Here is a 16,134-nt window from a genome sequence, read left to right on the forward strand (position 1 = left end):
TCTCAGTCTTACTGTGGGTTATAGGAGCTTCAAGTGAGCTTTATTAGGGTGTGATCATGGCAGCTCTTAAAGCTGTCGCTTGCAGAGAATCTTCAAATACTTAAAATACTTTGATACCTTATACCTTGTCTTGTAGGATCTGTGTTGATATGTCCCAGTACAAAAGCATTTTGTTAAACCAATTAAATGTGTAATATTTTTATAATACTTGTGTTTTGGAAAAATCAATATGACCAGTTTCCCTTTGAAATGACAAGAAGCCTGTTGTGCTGACAAAGTAGAATGCATTAGGAAGTGGTGCTTTGTGTCCTCTCAAGAGTAATGTGCTCTTGTTTTTTCTTAATCAGCGGGATGTTCTCCTGTATGTCAGATGTCTTAGTTGTTTTTGTGATCTGTATCGGAGAAGAGCGAGGGGAAAAAACGTCAGAGAAGCAGAACAGGTTTAAATGCTTTATAATAGCAGAAAGCCTGCAGCTTTGTATTTCTTTGTTTTAGTAAAACTGGTAATGACCAAGTTAGAATTGGACACTTTGTGTTTATGTTTGTGTTTTAAACAATAAATAAAAGAACAACTTGCCCTTCAGAAGAACGTAATGTGTAGCCTGCTGAAATACTCTGGAGCATAAGGGATATAATTAACCATTTTCCCTTTAGCTTGGTTATGTTTCAAAGGGTAACGCAAGACGTCTAAAACATCTGAAATTGCTTGTTTACCCATTCATTGAAGTAAGGATTTTTCAAGTTGATTGTCTGAAAATCAAACTACTTCTTCCTCTCTCCATTGCCTTCCCCTTCTTCCTCATTTCCTGATCTGCACTTTCCAAATTTGTAATAAGTCAAGTACTGATGGCCTTTTTTTTTTTTCTTAAAAAAAAAAAAAGGCACTTAAAAGCAGCCATTGAGGAGAAAAGTTTATTTCCTGTCACTTTTGCTCAAGGCTATAGAGAATAGATCTTGGAAGTTTAGGCACTTGTTCAGGCCTTTCAGAGGAGTTTTTAAAAGATGCTTTGCTTTTGATGCAATGAAGGAAGGGCAAGGACTTGAAAGGGCTGACAGCACAACAAGGGTTTGGCTTATTGCATGAATGAAACCTCTTGCTGTGATCCTGAAATATGTTGCTTTACTGACCAGGTGCTCAAGTAGCACAAATCTGTTCTGAACTGTTTATTTTAGTATAGTTTTGGTACTATTCAGTGGAAATGGGCTGAAAGGGGACAGAACCTGAAATGCTTCCAACTTTTTTTTCCCCATCTTGCCTCTCCTTGAAGAATATGAATTAGTGTGAGAAAGTGTCTTGTAGCTCCCACTGGGTCAAATAGAGGTTGAGATAAAAATGCATATCTCTGTGTGTATTGTAATATTGATTGTCATGTGGTAAATAATTCCTTGGCAGCAGGATTACCAAGGGAGCTGGGCATGTTTAGCCTGGAGAAGAGGACGCTGAGGGGAGACCTCATTGCCCTCTACAACTACCTGAAAGGAGGTTGTAGAGAGGTGGGTGTTGGCCTCTTCTCCCAGGTTAATAATGACAGGACCAGAGGAAATGGTCCGAAGTTGTAGCAGGGGAGGTTTAGATTAGATATTAGGAAGAATTACTTTACTGAAATAGTGGTCAGGCACTGGAACAGCCTGCACAGGGAGGGGGTTGAGTCACCATCCCTAGAGGTGTTTAAGAAACGTCTAGATGTGGCACTTCAGGGCATGCTCTAGTGGCAGAGATTGTAGGTTGTTTGGTTGGACTCGATGATCTCAAAGGTCCTTTCCAACCATGAAGATTCTATGATTCTATAATTTGTAAGTTTTGGTGCAGTCTTTCTGCTGGCTGTGTGCTCAGACTTGCTTTTTGTTCTTTGATGGAGATCTTTTTCATTATTTCCTTTTGACCAGCCTTTCCTTTTAGATAAAATGTCACCCTTTGGATTCATTAATATGGCTGGAGCTCACTTGATCTGTTAGTTCAATGTCTACTTTTTTTGGTTATGACTTTTTAATAAGTTAGTGGTCTCCACAAAGACCCATTCCCGTCTCTCACTCCCCCCTGCCCCAGTGTGGGTGTGTACATATTCACACCAAAACAAAGATTACTTCTGAGTCTCTTTTTCTTTTAAATTCTTTGTTTTTTATTTGTTCCATTATAAACTTCTTTAAGTAGAGTCTGTTCCATGCATTGCATTTTAAGGAGACACACTGACCTGTGTGTTAATTTAGATTACCTCTTTTTCTTTCTTTTTTTCTTTTTCCCTCACAAGTTGTCTTAGTTGGGATTTTTGGATTAATTTGACAAGGAATATCAAAATGTGACTTGGATTGGAAACGAGATGTTTCCACTTTAGTGACTCCACTTTAGCACTTAGAAGTTCTGTTCGGATTCAGTCTGAGTTTGGGAAGGGAAGATGGTGGTGGGGACAAGTCTGCTTTTGTTGTCCACTGAGGACACCAGAGATGACTGTGGCTGTGGTGCTACCCAACGCAGTCATTCCTGTCGCTGGAGGACTCCCTCTTTTGGCTGGTCACCTCTTCCGAAGTTGGCTAGCAAATTTTCCGTTAAAGACTGTGTGTGACCTTTCACAGATCTGGGGGCGGTTTGTGAATTCAGGACTTTTTTCTCTTTGTGTTCCCAGTTGCTGGTTAATTGTGGAGGAAATAAAAAGACCAAGTCCTGGTTTCTGAATCTGGAGTTGAATGAAGCTGGCATGTGGTAAAGCAAAGTACAGTCCGCTCAGATATGTTTTCTTAACATGGAACCAACTAGCCTTGCATAAATACGGTGGTTTTCTTTCACAACAGCAATGGGAGGCCAATAGAGCTGTCAGACAAGTGAGGCGAGGCCAAGGACTGTCCTGCAGCTGTGCTCTCCAGATGATTTTGCTTTCAAGCTAGCAGTTGGAAAAGTGGTGTTTTTTTGTTGTCTTCCTATTCAGATCCTTCAGATCCTTTTTACCTATGCTTTTTTTTTTCCCCTATGTTTTCCATTAATTCATGTTTTTCTTTCTCAGATCACATGTAGTTTAAAGCTTTGCAGTATAGCTGTGTTTAAACGTGTATATGGCACTGTTACCCAATGTAGTTATGCCGTCAAACACCCGCCCCGTAGGTGCAGTTTATATTGGCAGGAGCTGTTTGGCTGGTGTGACTTGGTGGTGTTTGGGCAGGCAAATCATAACTACAGGCAGACAAACCTTTTTTTTTGGTTGTTTTGGGGGTGTCTGTAGTGACATATCCTTTGCAGTGGAGATTAGATTCTTCCTTTTACCTTACAGGATTGGCAACTGGTTTTACTATATGTTGGTGGTGGGGGATCCTGTAATGAGCTCTGGGTTTTCAGAGCTTGGTGAAACCTTTCTTGTGTCCTAAGGAAGCAGTCTTGCCAAAGCTTTGTTGGATGTAAACTAGTCTGGATCCAGAGAGAGATTTTCTCTGATGCAGTCCTGTGGCCTTATGAGTCTTGTGAGCAGCTTCTGCCTGTATGACAGTTTCTTCCTGTGAAGAGATGTGCAGAATTATTTCTGCTGGTGGTCCCTCTGTTTAAGAGATGGTATCTATTGAACATCAGGTAATATTTTTTTCCTCTGTCTTGCACAGTACAAAGTGGCTGTATTGTTACTTATGGTAAGAATTTCAGAATGCAGTGAAACTAAAGAATAAGTCATTCAGGTTTATATATTTAAGAGTGTATTACTGTGTTCACGTGGTTTCTCTTGGTTCCCTTCGTCTGTCTAGCTCCTCTTATTTGTTGCAGTGAACAAAGTTCATTGTTTAAAGTGATTTTCAATTTCAAGTTCTCTAAGGAAAGATTTCTTATCATAGATTAATTATAAATCTACTTACTATAATAATTTAAATATTAAGTGGTAGACACTTGTTAACAAAGACAGAGCACTCTGCTGGAGAAACATGCTTGCTCAGCAGGCTGCGTGGTTCCAGGTGTTCTAATGCTAAACCAGCTTTTGACAGCAGTAGCTCACTCCACAGGTATCTGGGGAGGATATTTTTATTTTAATTCGATCATCCAGGTCGTGGTGGTTGGTAAGTTCTATTGCAGTTTTGAAGGCTTGAGTCTGGAAAGATGGTGTGTGTCCCATATAGGTGAAAACTGATTTTTGAGAGGATGAGATCTTCAAGATAATGATCTTTTCAATAATCATGCTTTTCAATAATCTGTCAGGTTAAATTTAGTAAAGCATATTTAGATCCACTTTTTGTAGTGAGTGCATGTAACTTTTAAGTTGTTTTTCCAAGTTAAATCTTGGTTTGTATATTTCCCTTCGTAGATATCCACTATAATACTAAATTGAAGCCTTTTTTTAAAAAAATGTGTCCCATGTAACACTCCCTACTTCCAATCAGATTTCTAATTTTGTATTGTTCTAAACAAATGTAGAGCTGTGGAATTGGACAAAGATGTTAGTACTAAGTAAATATATTAGTCATCTTTTGGTTTACTAAAAGTACCAAGTGAAGAGAGAAACCATATTTAGTGAAAAATCAGTATCATTTAGTAGTTACTAAATACCGCTGATCTTAAAAAAAAAAAAAAAAATACAAACCAACCTACCACCCCACCCCCAAATATAAATGCAGAACAAAATAGTTAACTTTCATTTTGTGTAAGAATATTATGTTTTCGTATTTAAGTGACAACTGAAACTTAGTGATTGAATCGCATTGGTTAGAGTTAGCCTACTGTTCTATTCTTTCACTTGGTAGTTTTTATCTTCTTGATGTTCTCCATCTCTTCTGTCTGACTCAGATTTCTTCTAATTTCTTATGCCGTCTTCCTCCTGACCAGAACAAATAGTGAAATAATACTGGGGAGTGAGCAAAACTCAGCTTAAGTATACGTTCTCCAGCTGTATCTTTATCTAGGAGTCGGTTGTATAGGGTAAAAATAATGATGAAGACAGAGATCTCCATCTCAGCCTTGATTTACCGTCTGGGATGAGTGTCTGCAGCCACAGATCCCAGCAAAGGGAGGTACCTGAAGTTGGGAGCATCTCAAACATCCAGGTTTGATATTGCTGTTTGGTTTGGCTCATCTCCTATAACTTCTTGGATCCCTTTCTTCCAACGCTGTTCCCCCAAGGAGCAGAATAGGTGATCCCTGATCATGAGTTGTTGAATAAAATGTGCTGTGGCTGTATTTCTCTGACCCGGTGTTTTCTCATGGGTGGGTTTGTCAGAAATGCATTGGGGCAACCTTTTGCATCCCAGACTCTCCAAAAGTACCAGCCAGAGGAGGAATGATAATTCTCCTGCTTGCCCTGCCATTCCAGTCTTCTTCTAATAAAAGTGTATACTGTGACAATAATTGCAGTTGCCAAGCAATAGAACTCGGTACAGCGAGGCTGAATAAATGCCTAAACCATTTTGTTAACTGAAATTATAGCATTGTGCATTACCCACAATGCTTACAGGCAGCATCTAAAAACCTGTATATAGGGTTGTAAGTCCAATGTCTTGGGTAGTATATAAATGTAAAATTGAGAATATGGGCTGAAATGTCACCTTGAACTTAAAAGTCAAATGTGGACAAATGACCGGGACTAAGCACTGTCGGCACTTTATTTTAAGAAGGTGTATATTTACTGTTTTTTTTATTATTATTTTTCCTGTTTTACAGTTGATGTCAATTAACTGCTAAACAGGATATCTGTGTAGGTATGTTGAAAATCCTCTACTTAAGATAAAGAAAAGCTTCCAGTCCTCAGAGAAGTGAAAACATTGGAGTTCTGGTGGCTGACTCTCCCTAAAAGGGCTTTAGTTTTCCATGCTAACCCTGTTTATCTGGTTATTTCTCACCTGTGTACTTTAATAGTGCTCTGTTTATGGCAAGACTCACCTTGACTGGTATCACAGAGGTGGGTGGTTGTTCTTTTCCCCCTGGTTATTGTGCTCAATAACCCCTGGTTATTGAGACAATAAATACCCTGTGTGAATGTTGTTGTTCTCATATAAAGGACACTTTACTTTGTTGGGCTGTGTTTGTGATGATAAAAGCGAGTTAAAAGCATCCAGTTGGCCAGAAAAGTGAGTTCATGTAAGAACTTCTACTGGTATAGCAACTTTGGTTTATATTTGCCTTAAATTGTGTTCTGGTGTAACTGTTTTTTGTTGATAAGACCTGAACTACTAGTCACCTTGTCTTTGGTGCCAATCCACATGCTTTACCTTGTCTTTGGAGGCGAAGGTTCTTTTTTCAATCTGGTTAGCTCATGACTGGAAAGTCCCACAGCACCTGCATATATGTAATTTAATACCTTTAAAACCCTTTTTGGGGATTGCAAGTTGGTCATACTTCAACTGCCTTGAGAAAGCAGGTTACAGCACGACCTATGTGATTTTAAGCTGCGTAGGGAAGGGAGGAGTGGGAGGGCTCCCTGTTCTGTTAATTGAAGTTTCATAGTGCTGCCTTTTTCCTCTGTGCAATTAGATGCTTTTTTTTTTTTTAAACTACCTTAAATCTCTGTTCAGGTGGAACTACGGGATTAAGGGAGGTTTTAGTTCAGTTTGTTAAAATAGAAACATTACTATGGAGGGCCAGAGAATGTAGGATTTCTTGTGTTTCATCATGTAAGAGATGGTTAGCACAGGATAGTAGGGCCATGTGTTGCATATTGTTAAGAGTAATTGCATCAGACTTGTAATTTTTCTGTGGATCTAAGTATAACTTCCTGATGACTCTGTTAAATCTTTTAGCTGACCATTATGGATGCAATTATCTGTTACGATACTGTTTTGGCAATTTGCTTCTAATGAAGCCTGAACGATCTGGCTTGGTTGGCCAGTTACTTTTTAAAAATTAGAAAAAAAAAATATTCCCAAAAAGCTTTCAAGAGAGGTGGGTTTCCTAGATTACTGTAGGATGGCAACTCAGCAGGCAGCTAAAAATGCAAGTCTCCTTAAGTGTGAGTTGCTGAGCCCAGCCACATGATGAATTTTCATTCTGGAAGAATTGGCTGCTTATCCTGACTACCTAAGTGTATATCCCATAGGTTTCTGTCAGCCAGTTGCCGAGTCACTTGGATGCATAGACAAGTGTTTTAAAAATAAATAAATAAAATCATGCACACAACTGTTGGTTTTTTTTAAAGGTGGAGAAGAACAGTCCCCAGGAGAGACAATTTCTGTTAAGCTCCATTGTCATCACAGATTGTGAAACACAAATTCAGTGTTATAAACAGCTTGTAATTTCAGACTTCCATTTTTGCTTTAGCAGGCATTAAACTGAAGCTACTGGCATAGGGTTTAAACATTATTATCACAGTTAAAAAAAAAATGTTTTACTCCCATAGTTATTGATCATAACACGCCACCTACTCACTTCTATGTTATGTGTTTTTTATTGAATGGCATGCTTGTATTTTGTGGTGCTGTCTGAAAAGTGATAATGCAGGGTAAGAAAGGGTACAGGGGTTTGAAGTCTTGTCTTTCTTCCTGTGAGGATGGAGCTCATCTTTAGTGATTTAGGCATTACCTGCTTTCTTCTGCAAGTTTGTGTGTTTTTTTTTCTTTTTTCTTTTTTTTGTCTGTTTGACTTCGACAATTTTCTCACAACCTGGAAAATTTGATCAATCTGTGACTCTGAAGTGTTGCAATGTAGTTTATGGAATTGTTCTGGAGTTGCACTCAGACAGCTTTCCCTTCCTTGTAAATACACAGAAACATCTTGCCAGAGGTTGGGAGTATTCAGCTCCAGCCTTAACACTCAAACAATGGCTCTCAATGATTGACATGTAGTAGGCATTAAGAGATGAGGAATTTACTGTAGGTTTGATCTTTGTGTCAGGTTTTTGTCTTTTTTTCTTCTGCTTTGGTTGAGTGGCAGAGAATCTTGCAGGCATTGTCCGTGACCTGGGCACTGCAGATCAGAGTTTAAAGTTTGGTGCTACTTTTACTTGGTTTGATAGCCAGGTGTTCTGGGGTGGTCATGCAAGCTCAGCCACTTGAGTGTTACTAGCTCTACAACACCTTCCTCCATTTTTGCCCTGTGTACCCATGAGGACAAACAGAAATCCGTGCCGACTGAGCCACTCGCTTGTGTGACGCTATTTCAGTAGTAGGACGTAACAGATGTGGCTTCAGAGGAACCCCTGAGGGTTGTGCTGGGTCAGTGCAGTCTTGGTGAGAGAGGATTAATTTAGAGATGACTTCGTCATGAGGATGCTTTCATGTGAGCTAGGGTAAATCTAGACCCACTTGCTCTGGTGAGCTGTGTAGAGAAGACATCAATCAATATTATTAAAGGGATTCAGTTCATTTTGTTGGCTTCATTTTTGCTAAGCTGCTGTTCCTGTTGACTTTCAAAGTAAAATTTTGGCAGAGAAGAAAGCAAGTGAGATGAGGGACAGAGAAGTGATTTATTCTGAAAATCTTTTTGTGTAAACTTACGGGCAATTTGGAGTAAGTTCATGGAAAGCAGCAATGCCAGAGATATCTTTAGCCAATGACAGCTGAAATTGCAAGAGCGAAAAGGCAGAGCCGGGTTGAGTTTGTGATGTGGGTTGTAGTCCTTCTGTGTGTTATTTTTTGTGAATGTTTTGTTCTGGCCAGCTTGGTAACACAGTGGCCCTTGGATTTGCAATATATAGCTAGTAGAGTGGTAAAAGAGAAAACTAAAGTAGGATATGTGTGTCTTTCTAAGGGCTATGGGAGACGAGAACATCTATGGAGAAGGGAAATCCAGTCGCTTTTTAAGCTATTCGTGCCAAATTTAATTGGCCTCTTGTGACACCACTTTTTCCTTCCAAATCTGGGAGAGAATTCTGTAAAACGTTGTTAAGAGCGATGAGTGACACAAGGTAAATTAATGATAATAGACTATATTTCTCAGAAATTACAAGGTACACTGCAATATAATCCCCAGTCCCTTGAGTGTTTAGAAGGTTATAGTGGTCTGGCTTTGTCCTCCAAAGCTTAACTTTTAATTAAATGAAGAAAAGCCCCAAGCCCTCTTCCTGCGCCTTAGATGTGTAAACAAGAATGTTCTTAAGGCTTATATTCAAATGGAAACAGTCGGGTTTTTGTTTGGGTTTGAGTGTTCCCCTTCATGTTTTGCAAAGATGTCAGTGCTGTGCTGGTGCTAGAAATGCAGAAGTTAAAATTCAATTATGTACCTGCTTAGCAAAAGCTAAAACGCTTGATGTTTTCTGAATTGCGGGGTGCCTTTTACCTGTTCTTCACACAGACACACCCCGAGCCCCCCCCCCCCAAGAGATGTATCTTCATAAAATCTTGGTAAATGTAGAGCAGTTTATGTAGCATATTTGATGAAGAGGAATAGTTTGGTGGTTAGGGAGACAGATTGAATCATGTGGTGTACGTTTAGTTCCCTCCTTATTACCGGTTCTGACATCCCAAGAGGTAATACAGAAGCTGGCTTCCCTGGGAAGAGATCTAGTGATTGATGTGACACATGCAGGATAGGTGAGCTTAGAGAGTACAGAAATTTTGTGGGAGGTTGTGTAAGTACATTAAAGACACTAAAATATATATTTCATTCATAGTGTCACTACGAAGGCAAAACCAAGAGCTCAGTGGGTGGTGGAATCCTGTGTTAATGTAAAGTGTCATAAGCAATCTCTCCAACCACTGATTTCTGTGAACTCCACATTTAATTTCTTCTTTGCATAGTATGCAATTAAAGAATCCTTAGACTTCTGTAGTAATTTTTTTTCCCTGTATCTGCAGATGGTGCAAGTATGCTGAAACTTTTCATGGTCTTGAAGGGAAATTGTGGTTGCTCATTGGTTCCTTTTCTGTCTTTCTACCTTTGCCTTCCAAGTCTTGGAGTGAAACTACAGGGACAAACTAGGCCTAAGACCAGGCCATGGACTGCAGTACCTCCCTGTTTAGAGACGACTGAATAAGAACACTTAAAGATTTTCTTCCTGAGGGCTGTATGACAATCATGATGTGTGTGTTCATTTTTTGTTGTGGTTTTTTTTTTTTTAAACAAGTGTAATACTTAGCAGTAAGAATCAAGAGAGAGGTTAAGGTCAAGTTTTACTTTTCCCTGTTTATAATCTGTATAGGCGTACCATTTTCAGACTCTTCCCTCTCTGTTTCCACTGATGTGTCCTGCTTCTCTTCTGGACAATTGCAGTCAGGTAGAAAAGAGACTCCTTTTAAATCTGCTGGTGGGCTTTATCATGTGTTTAATTCCTTTTTCCTAACCTAATTCAAATCAGTTCCTCAGATAACATGGAGATTAGGATGCTGTCATTGGCCAAAGTAGTTCTTTAACCTTCAAGTGTCTTCAAGATATTTTTTTGAGCCATTGGGTTTTTTTCCAATGTGCCATACAACCCCTCTATTGAGTTGACGCAATATATAGTCAACATGTCAATACGTGTGCCGTTATGCAGATCTAAATGCACCCAATGCAATAAACATGTTGGTTGTTGTTACGAGAGAGGGATGGTAACTCTGGAGATGTTTGCCTTAAAAAGCGCACTGCATGCTGTGGATCTGGGATGGGGGCTGCTGCCTGTGGCCATATGCAGTAGCTGCTTTGGACTCTGTTTTTCAGTAGGGACCTGCCGTAGATTAAAACCAAAAAATATGTGATGAAAAGGAAGCGTCTCTGTTGAGAATAAATAACAACACTGTTCAGAAGGTGTGCTGATCTCCCAGAAAGACCCATGGCTCTGAGCTGACATTACTGAAGGAGGATGTGGTCATTAGAGGAGTTTGGGAGAGCGCAGTGTTACTGTGTTCAGTAACATCATCTCTGAGCTGACCATGGAGTAGCAGTAGCTGTCTGGGAATGCAAACCTCTCATTGAAGTAGAGTGTGCTCAGAAAAAAACACTATTGGCAGAGTGAGATTTTTCTTGTGGTGGTGGCGTGAGCAAGCTACTCTGCTAAAAGTAGAGCTAGCCACAATTGTTTTTTTGTATTAAGCCTTGTAGTTCCTTCTTTGTGTAGGAAATCATCCAGTGCTGATGGTAACATACTGTACTTGTTACCACTGTACAGAATTCCAGGGTAGACAAGAAGTTGAGCAACCCCGTGCCCTCCGTTAAAGGAACCCTTTTGAACCTTGTGGATCACAGACTTTGTCCTCAGAATGTGTGTTTTAACCCGCCGGGCAGGAAGACAATACGGAATTAGAACAAGTAGTGTGCACCTTCAGTGCTTTCTTTCTGCAACCAGTGTAAGGGGATATGTTCTGGGGTTTTTTTTTTTAAATGGAAAAGCTGCTGGTGTCCGAGCTCCTTATTTAAGATAAAGCTTTGCATCTCTACTCTGAAGTAAAGGAAATGGTTTTCACAGAAGGGAAGTCAAAAGATGGGAAACAATGGAAAATCCTAACTTGCTTTGTTAACACACCATGAGTATATAAAACGGGAGTTGATTTAAAGATTGCTGGTTAGATGTTAATGGCAAGCAGTCTATCCTGGTTCTCATTTCAGAAATGTAAATGACTGCACAGGCTGAACAAGTCTCTGTTGCTAGGGAAAGCCTGACCCAGCTGGAGCAGGCTTAGGTTGAAAAGGCCTGAGACTTGCGAAAGGGTTGTGCTGGGATGACTCGATGACTCAGAGCTGCCATGGTGCTGCTTTGTCTAAGAGTTGTGGTGTGGTTGGTTGTTTTTTTTTTTTTTTTTTTTTTTTTCTTTCTCTGTGTGTGTGTGTTAAGGGAGCTAGATAGTCATGGTTGCTCCATCTTTAACCTCTGGCTAGTTGAGAGGATACTGAAACCATTCAGTGTAGTACAACCTTTTAACATTACCCAGAAAAGTAAAGGGACAAAGGCAAGGCTTAAAATGTGAAGGTGTGTATTTTTTCCAAGAACTACACCATGATGAAGGTTTCTTGTAAGAAATGAATTCTCTTATTAAAAACAGTGAATGCGCGAACTGTCAATCCTGCCCTCTTAACACCTTATTGATAACAAATTAACTGCTATGAAGGTGTGTACAGCTGTGACAGATGCGGTAGCAAGCAGACGTTTTATTATTGGCTGAATGGTGAACATCAGCCTTTCTGCTGATCTGTCTTTTGTAGCATGCCATTTTGCAAAGAGAATGGTTCCTTCAAAACACTGAGGGGCAACAGGCAAGTCCTTTTAGGAGTAGCTAGTGACCTCAATAACTAATGGATACATAAAAAGAATGACGACCTGCGGGATGGAGTAAATGATTATTTGATGATAAATGATGATTAAATAGCAGGTGTTTTTCAAGGTGGCAAGGTTCTTCTCTTCTCCAGAATGTTTTTTGAGATGAAAATGAGCATTAGCAAGTCACAGTTAAGGTTGAGAAGAAAATACGGGATCACTGTACCCTGAGCTCTTTGTGTCACACAGAGCTTTGCTTTACTCTGCCTGATCTGCGTGTACTCAGTAGCGTCAGCTCACTACCCATGTGCTGTGCAGGGTGCATGCGTGTTCACAGCCTCTGGTCTGTTCCTTGGTGCCCAACCTGGAGCAGCACTAAGAGCAAGCACTTAGGCTTGCCTGGTTATTCTGCCAGACTAAAGAATAGGCTGCAGGTCACATTAATTACTCCCATCGTATGAACCTGTTATGTGCAATCATTTTTCCTCGTAGTTCGTTGACCCCATCTCAGCTGCGTGATCAGGCTTGGATGTGTCCTCTGACTAGGAATGGGCTGCAGGTCTTCAGAAAGACCGTACTGTGAAGTGGGGTTTTCTGTTACTATTGGAAGTTTATATGTCCTGCTGCTTGACCCTGGGATGCTCCCAGAAAAGAACAGCACAAGTGGGCTTCTTGTTCCATAGTAGCTGAAACTCAGTACTTTTGGACTAGAGTGCTGCTTCCAGGGAGGCATTTGTGTTCGTCTAGGTAAAGAATGCATTGCTTCTCTTTGCTGTTTTACTGTGTTGGGGAGATATCTTTTAAACAATTAAATATATATTTCTTTAAAGAACTAATTTCTCACTCAGAATTGGGTGCTTAGTTTAGAATAAGCCTGAGAAATGATAGGCAGTTTAAGGAAAGGCTTGGAAATCTGCAAGCAGCTGAATAAAACCAGCATGAATCTGACTATAGGTAATTATCCTGGGTATTTATAATCTACACAAAACTATTGAGGCAGAGTAATAAACAGATGTTGCATTTTTATTTTCTGTTAGTGAGCAAAATAAATACATAATAGTTAATTTCCAATTCTGAATTGAACATGGAACAAAGGTAAGTAATACTAGTCATATTAAAAAAGCTCTATAAGCTGGAATATCAAAAACTGTTAAATGGAATATAAATGCTCTAAAGAGCGTTTTATATGCACTTCATTCTGTCAGACAGACCAGTTTATATTGTAAGTCCATATACGCTTTCTCTAAAATGGGATCCAAAGAAAACACAGCACAGCCAAATGGAAACTGTAGTTGACTTTGAGCTCTGATTAATTTGTTTCTCATGTAATCCTTTTCAGGACAGCGAGAAAAACGTGAGAAAATGGTGATGTGCTGTGGTGTAATTAACTTTTGTGAACAATGTGAATTTTTAAAAGAAACATCTCTTTTTAAAAAAGAAAAATTCCATCTTCTTTAATTGGAACTGTTTTTTTCCAATGTCAGTATGGACCAAGATGTTTGTCCTATTCCATGTTTGGGTCTCTGCAGTTCTCATTAGATCCATGAAGTTCTGCAAAACACAGCTCACTAGATAAACTAATGAGTTCTTAAACCAAAAACGTCAACAGCATGCTCATCTGTAATTAATTTCTAACATTAAGCCCACTGGACTTTATCCGTTTCCATATTAAGGGGATGATGTTTCATAATTGAGGCAAGTGAGTGCATACTTTTGCCATAAAGTTCTAGAAATCTCATTGATTTATAAAAGCATTAAATATCTAAAATTAAGTAACTTTCAAGCTGAAACAAACATAAAGCTAAGAGCAATATGACTTTTAAAGCCCAGCCTCAGAATAGACGCATGAACAGATATATAATGCTTTAGTTAACAGTTGCTGCCATTTCTCTTACAAATTGTTCTTTAGGGTATTGTAACTCAGCTGTTTTTAAACCCATCACTCTGGAACCTTGCCTACAAAATGTCAGCGCAAGTGCAAATTTTATTTCTTTAACAAAGTAAAGGGCTTGGAGCAGTTAGGCTTTCTAAAATTTTATGGCAGTAAAATAAATTTTGCTACTTTTGCTTTGCCGCAACAGGAATCGTATTCTTCACCTTGTCCTGCCAGCAGGTAGAGACAGAAACCAAAACAGTTTAATTGGAAAAAACATTGTGTGTTCCAACTTGCCTTTTTTAAAAAAAGAGAAGCCCAAAGTCGACGTGTAAATATGCTTATGTTATTGTTGGGCTGTGCTTTGGGCAGAGGGCACTGTCTCTTGAGGGTGGGTGGAGGGATAGTTGCTTCAGAAGAAAATTTCAGAAGTTGAAAGCAAGACAGCTTATTAAAGGAAGTTAGTCTGGGTTGAGGTTGTCTTTCCTACAGATTTGGGAGAGCAGCCTGCACTTCTGCCATGCTTGACCAGTACATCTCTTATCAGATCTACTGTTTTGGGAGTTCTTTAACATTCTAGTTGTCCCATCTGGCTTCTAAAGCTGGGTAATGCCAACCCATTCACCTTTTCTAATATTTTCTTGAAGTTAAAGCCTTGACACATATTCCAAGCAGCAGTATATACTAAAATGGGGATTTCCTGTCTCACTGGTCGTGATGGCCAAATGTTACTGTTTGTACATTATTTTTGGTGTTTAGTTGGTTTTGGGGTTTTGTAGTTTTGTGTGGGTCTTTTTTTTTTTTTTTTTTTTTTTAGCGGTTTAGGGAATGAACTTCCTTGCACATAGCTGCTTCTAGTGCAGGAAGTCCCATTTTAATAGCCTCTGCTTTCAGCTCAGATCTTTACAAGAAGGAAGATTAGGTAATAGTTTGTGTAGAAAACATCTGTTTCTTAAAAAAGATCTTGCCCTGTTGTTTTTTATGTTGTTCCTCTAATAAGAGTCCTTTAGTCTTTTAAAAAACTTAAAAGTCTTTAAGTCCGTGTTGGATATTAGAGTTGCTGTGGTTTTAGCATGCTCATGTTCTGGATCCTTTGTTAGCTGAAGTTATTAGCCTTAGATAAGTGTTGTGGGATGGAAGGACTGCTTTCTATTGTCAGCGCAATTTCTGAATCTCTGGACAATTTGTCTGGGTTAGAATTTAAGTTTTTTGGCTCCAGTGTTTGTTTAGACCTTTTCTTTGTCTGAGGAAAAGATGTTGTTAAAATAATTAAGCCTAAAAAGAGAACCTTTCCACAAAATTGAATTGCTTGGGGTTTGTTTAAGTTTTGGCTTGCTTAAATAAATTGGCATTTTACTTTGTTTGCTTACAAGCAACTTACTGCCTATTCCGGGGAATCTTTTTTCCATGTTTTCCACAGAAGAGACCAATTCTGAGGGTTTCCAGGAACTGTAGTTCTTTTTTTTACATCAAAGTGCATTTTATGTGACTATATGTGATTATTACATTATTAGTACACTTTTCTCCAAGCTGCTGTAAAATTTTTATGGTGATATGTGTCTAAAATGGGAAGACCTAATACATAGATTTATTAGGGAATAATCCTTTTGGTCATTGTTTTCCTGAGAGTGTATTGAGTTCAGCCTTCTGTTTTCAAGGGGAATTCTTCACTGGGATGCTGTGTGTTCTTGTAAATAAATTTATCCTGTGTTTCTTAAAATTCAATGAACTCTCTTGTATCTTGCTGCCAAAATCAGTGAAACTTGGTTCGCTGGAACATGCAAACAGGAATTCAGTGCATTAGCTACAAGTTCAAGCACTAACGTTTCTTCCCAGTTACAGCGCGGGAAGTGCTGACCAGCTTTCCATGGATTTTGTGGTGTTGCTAATCTATTGCAAGACGAGCGTTCAAGAATTAGGGCTAGTTTGGCTTGTGATCCTGGGAAGAAAGAGAGATTTGAGAAATAAGTTGTAATTTTCTGAGAAGTGTTGCCCTTTATGTGCATGTATCTTGGGTGGTGGTGGGGAGTAAATTAGTAACGTGTGACCAGTGGATCACTCTGTTACCTGACTTGTTTGGAGTCATGCGGCTGAACCCCTGGTCTGGTCACGCATGTCATGATGTAATTTGAAGCAGGGTGCGCAAATGCATTTGGTTTATGCCTTTCTTACTGGGATCATAATCATGTCACTCGACCTGCT

The 16,134-nt window shown here is 39.3% G+C and overlaps 1 protein-coding gene across 2 annotated transcripts in view; it reads left to right on the forward strand.

Moving 5' to 3' along the window:
* IGF1R (insulin like growth factor 1 receptor) overlaps positions 1–16,134 on the forward strand; it is a 190,122-nt gene that overhangs the window by 17,082 nt on the left and 156,906 nt on the right. The window lies entirely within an intron of this gene.

The sequence above is a fragment of the Larus michahellis genome, chromosome 9 (genome assembly GCF_964199755.1).
Source record: "Larus michahellis chromosome 9, bLarMic1.1, whole genome shotgun sequence".
NCBI lineage: Eukaryota > Metazoa > Chordata > Aves > Charadriiformes > Laridae > Larus > Larus michahellis.